The sequence below is a fragment of the Chionomys nivalis genome, chromosome 19 (assembly GCF_950005125.1).
Source record: "Chionomys nivalis chromosome 19, mChiNiv1.1, whole genome shotgun sequence".
Lineage (NCBI taxonomy): Eukaryota > Metazoa > Chordata > Mammalia > Rodentia > Cricetidae > Chionomys > Chionomys nivalis.
In genome coordinates, this window is record NC_080104.1 from 54,528,620 (window position 1) to 54,534,415 (window position 5,796).

Below are 5,796 nucleotides of genomic sequence, written 5' to 3' on the forward strand. Positions count from 1 at the left end.
GGCCTCCCACTTTAACCCTGCCCCGGGCGGGCGGGATGCCTGGGAAGCACGACCACCGGGAGGCGCTGCGGCCCCGCGGATGGGCGGGGTCAGCGGGTGGGGATGCCGGAGCCACTAAGGGGGAGCGGTATGGGGGGAGCGAGGGGAGCCGGAGCAGACCTGGGGGAGGGGAGGAAAGGGAGGCGAGGAGGAGGAGGAAGCCGCCAGCACACGCTGCTGCAGCGGTGGGACTGGACCCTGTCTGCACTGTAGTACCTGGTGACGTTTTTTCCTAGCAAATTTTTGGGCTGACAGGTCTCCCAGATGTTTGCTCAAGTTCCTTCCTCACTTCCCCAAAGGAAGGGGGGCCAGGACTGGCCTAGTAGGAGCTACTCCCACCCTGTTGGACCGGGGTTCTCCCCTTCTCCACCCACCCTCCCCGAGTATCCTAATTGAAGTTGGGCGGGATGTGGAGTTGAGCTCCCAAGAGCAGTGAAGGGATCCCCACATCGCGTATGTCTTTAGGGTCTCCTGGACAGTGGGTTCTCAAGGTCCTGGGGAGTTGAAAGGGCCCCTGGAAAGGCAAGAGGACCTGTCATAGAAGGTAGGAGGGGGTGAGAGGACCTTGACATTGGCATATCACCCCTTTCTACAAGAATCCCAAGGGTGGGCTTTGAGTGGGTCCTGCTCACGTCCCTGGCAGGCAGGGTGAATAGGCGGGCAGTGGCTAGAGTTCCGGTTTTCCAGCCTGGAGTAGGCGTGGCTCAGAAGAAGCTCAATTCAGGGTAGTTCTTGAGAGTGAAGAGTAGTGGGGGTGATGAGCTTGCTTCCCATGAGAACCCATAAAATCTTCATAAAATGTCTGCTCTGTTATCCTTCCCCCTCCCCCGTCCCGTGTCCCGTCCCTTGTCCCAGGAGGAGCTACTTTTGGTAAGCCCCCACTGGATGTGGCTTCCCTACGGATACCCTTGTCTTCAGGGCCTTCCTCCCTTGGTCATCTCTCTCTTTTGACATCTCACCTCTGAGAAGTTGGCTGAAGGCTCCTTTACAGTTCCTTGTGTCCTTGTTCCTAGCAGTGGTTGGGGGGACAGCATTTCTTGTAAGGAAGAAGAAAATGCCACTAAGGCCATGTCTTGAGAACTGCCCCTGCAGGGTCCAGCCTTAGCTACCTGCCCCTATCCCTTCTCATTTGCAGTTCCTAGAACCCGGAACCATGTCTAGACTAGCATCATGGGCAGCACCAGCTATTGCTGTTCTCTGCTCTAGAGGCCTTTTGAGTGGGTAGGGAGCGACTAGAGCCAGAGGTGTGAGCATACATATGACTGAGTGTCTTGTTTGTGGTATTTGCATCTGTCTGTCTGTCTTTCTGTTTGTCTCTGTCTGTCTCTGTATGTGTGTGCATTCCTGAGCTGTAGCATGTGTGCACCTGAGAGTGAGCATCTGTCTGGGTAAGGGTGTGCCTGAGTGTGACAGCTGCATGGTGGCCATGAGCAAGAGGCTCAGGCTTCACACCAGAGCAAGGATTCTAGACACCCCATTTTTTCCATGAAAATCTGCTTGTGTGGATGAGGGCTCTGGAGGGATGTCCCTTTGGCCTTCATGCCTATGGAGGAGAAGAGATTACTTCCTGCTTGCATTCCAAAGTCATAGGAGGGTTAGGCAGTCTTCCTCCTCTTCAGCTCCGTTTCCAGGTAGCTCATCATTCCAGCACCTACTGTGGTACTACCCAGGCCTGTGGTACTTCAGATAAGGTACCTTCTGGGTGCCAACCCATGATGGATCCTGCGGAGCTGGCCACCTGCTCAAGGATGCCCCTCAGTTAAGTATCATTCGCAGCCACCAGGGAGAATTCAGATACCAAAGCCACATGACTTTTCTTCCCCCCTCTGGGTGAGATTGTAGGACAGTGAGCAATACAGACATACTTTGCTGTCTGTTGGACCAAAGAATGACTGGAACAAGACACGCATGCCCTGTGAGGAATAACAGGCTGTATTTGCTGTCATGGTCTGAAGGACAAGTAAGCCGTTCTATTGCTCCTTTGGCCCACATGTCGTCAGGCCTTATGGAGGAACTGCAGTAGGACTGTGCGGAGCCCTTTGGGCCCTCTTACCTGTGTTATCTGTGAGATCATTCCAGGTTCAGGGGTGTTGTTTCAGGCGTGAAAATGCTGAGCGCGTTTCAGAGAAAGGCCTGTTTCTTTTGCTTAGGCACAGCGTCAATGTACCAATAATCTCTCAGCTCCCAGAGCTTCACTATCTCCAAAAACAAAGCAGGGGGAAAAAAAAAACAACCCACAAAGCCCCCTGCTGTAGGTGAGCACATCAGCTGCTCTATGGGTAACACGTGACTATCCAGAGTTGGTGGTAGAGTTACAAGGTTCACCTTCTCAAGTTGTTGACACCCCGGTATTCTCAAGAAGCTCGCTGGGTCTCGAGTAGCTGGGCCTTTGTGCTTTTGCCTTCTAATTTTACAGCAGCATAGAGGGCAGTGAGAGCTGCACGGACAGTTGCGTTCAGTTCCAGCAGGTCCAGGAGCAGAGGACAGGTTCTCAGGGCCCAGGGGGGATGAGGAGGCCAGGTGATTGGGAGACAAATGCCTCAGGGGGGTGTCTCAAGAGCAGTCAGGGAGAACCCAGTCACAGCTGTGGTTAGGTAGTTTTTAATTTCCTGTGTGTGTGTGACATTTATCAGAACGTCAGTCATGTATCAGGGAGTGAAGCTGGACCGGTGATGGAGCACCCTGCAAAAGCTCTACTCATGCCTCCAAACTGGAGGACCGTGTGCCACGAAGGGTGGGCAGCAGAGGCCACTCTCCTCACAGAGGGAAGAGAGACTGGGATGGGGAAGAATGTCCTATTTTAACTTCTGGTTCAGTGGTATTGCTTCTTTTCTCCCCTCAACCGCTCTGAGAACATCTAAACGACATGGAGTTAGATTACAAAATACTTCAAAATATTTATATTTTGACAAAAGCTTCCTCTTCACCAGATGCGCTGTGCTGAATGAAGGGGTCACTTGAATGTCATGTAATTCAGCTCTGCGCTGGCATGTGGAGGCTGAGCCAACTAACCCCATGCTGCCTGGCCTGACTGGGATGGAAGAGTGTTAGCATAGGGCCCCTCTGGAGGGCACCAAGTCCCCCAGGTATGAGAAAAACTGCCTGTGAGTACTTTTAGGAGATAGGAATCCATGGATTTGATTGGATTCTCAAATACATACTGTGGTGGTTTGCATAAAAATGGCCCCCATAAGGTGCACAGGGAGTAGCGGGATTAGAAGGTGTGGCCTTGTTAGAGCAGGTGTGGCTTGTTGGAGGAAGTGTGTCCCTGGGGGTGGGGCCAGGCTTTGAGGTTTCAGAAGCTCAAGCCAGGCCTAGTGGCTTGCTGTTTCTTCCTGCTGTCTGTCAATCTGGATGTAGAACTCTCAGCTACCTCTCCAGCACCATGTCTGCCTGCATCCCACCATGCTTCCTGCCTTGATGATGATGGACTAAACCTCTGAGCTGTAAGCCAGTCCTAACTAAATGCTTTCCTTTCTAAGAGTTGCTGTGAGTTCTCTCCACAGCAATAGAAACCCTAAGACACACACACATGTACACACACATACCCCTCCAAAGATATTGAATATTTTTCAGAGAACTAGAATAACAAAACATACAGAACCATGTTGAACAAAGATCAAATTTTTATCATGACTCAGGTTCAGAATCACCACCGCCAGTACCACGATCATCTTCATTGACCACCTCCACTTCTGCCTCCACGTTCCCAATGAGTAGTGCTATGTCAGTGCCATCCAACACCCTCACTCATTACTGTTGCCTCCCTCCACTATCACGACACCATCACCGTCATCATAGCCACCACCATCACAGCCACCACCGTCACAGCCATCACTGTCACAGCCACCACCATCACGGCCACCACCATCATGGCCACCACAGTCATGGCCACCACAGTCATGGCCACCATCGTCACAGCCACCACTGTCATAGCCACCACCGTCACAGCCACCACAGTCATGGCCACCATCATCACAGCCACCATCACAGCCACCACCATCACAGCCACCATCATCACAGCCACCATCACAGCCACCACCATCACAGCCACCACCGTCACAGCTACCACCGTCACTGTCACCATCACAGCCACCACCATCACAGCCACCACCGTCACAGCCACCACCGTCACAGCCACCATCATCACAGCCACCGTCACAGCTACCACCGTCACTGTCACCATCACAGCCACCACCATCACAGCCACCACCATCACAGCCACCATCGTCACAGCCACCATCGTCACTGTCACCCACATTATCTCCTCTATTACCATTGTTGCAATTATTGCCTTCATCTGTTTCCCCACTATGACCATCATGGTGGTTTAAAGGAGAAAGAGCCCCCATAAGCGCAGGCATTTGAGTACTTGGTCCCCCGTTGGTAGTGCCATTTGAGGAGGTTATGGGAAGATGTATGCACACTGGTTGGAGGAAGTACATCACTGGGGGTAGGTTTTGAGGATTTATAGCCATACCTGTTTCTAGTTTGCTTTCTGCTTCATGTTTGTGGCTTAAGATGTGATTTCTTCAGTTCCTCCTCTGGCTGCCTGGACTGACTCTCTCTCTCTCTCTCTCTCTCTCTCTCTCTCTCTCTCTCCATAAGCCCAAATATGTACTTCCTTTATTAAGCTGCCTTTGGCCATGGTATTGCATCACAGAAACAGAACAGTAACTAATGCAGCCACCATTGCAGGGTTGCCTTTACAGAGCCAGGGCTCCAGAATGCGACCCTGTCTCCCTCTCCCACCTACAAACCCATCAGAAATGCATTCCTTCTGGGTCTTGAAGGGTTGTAGGGCAGGCTGTTGGCTAGGAAACCTAAGCTCCTTTGTGTAGCTCTCCAGAAGGTCCAGTCTGACTTGTTTACACGGAGTCAGTAAACAGAGCGAGAACAAAAGCTGCTAAGATTCTTGAACTCTGGGCCCAGAAATATATCATTTTGTCACGTTTTGTTGATCAAAGCAATTCCAGGCCAAGCAGAACCTGGATGGAGAACCAGACCTTAGCTCTGGTTGGAAAGGGTTGCAAAGATCCCACTGTTGCCATCGCTCTTCTTTCCCGGCTGTCCTCTCCCGGCAGGCACTGACCAGTGAGGGGCTTGGGTCGGGAAAATACAGTCTCTGTTAGCAAAGGCTCCATGTGGTCCATGTTGATGAGTGTGGTATGTGGATGCTCTCACATCAGGCTCCTCCCTTATTCTCATCTGCTCTCCTGAGGGAGAAGAGGGGAGGACGTTCCAGGTGACAGGGATGGTTCCCTCATGGAGTGGAAGGGTGTGTGTGTATCTGTGTGTGTGTGTGTGTCAGTCTGTCTCTCTCTGTCTACTTTTCTGATACAGGAGTGGAAAGAGGTATGCGTGTGTGTGTGTTCTGTTTTTTGTTTTTTTACTAATTACAATTTTTAACTAAAGTTGTATATTGAAGTTGTATTATTAGTTATTATTTCTGTGTAGACAGTGCATGTTCCTTGCACAAAATTAAAAAGACACGCTATGCCAGGCGGTGGTGGTGCACGCCTTTAATCCCAGCACTCGGGAGGCAGAGGCAGGCAGATCTCTGTGAGTTCGAGGCCAGCCTGGTCTACAAGAGCTAGTGCCAGGACAGGAACCGAAAAGCTACGGAGAAACCCTGTCTCGAAAAATCCAAAAAAAAAAAAAAAAAAAAAAAAAAGACACGCTATGATGAGAGCATCAAGAGTGGGCACCTAGCCCTCTCTCCAATTTCCTCAAGCTCCTGTGTGCCTGCAGCAAGCC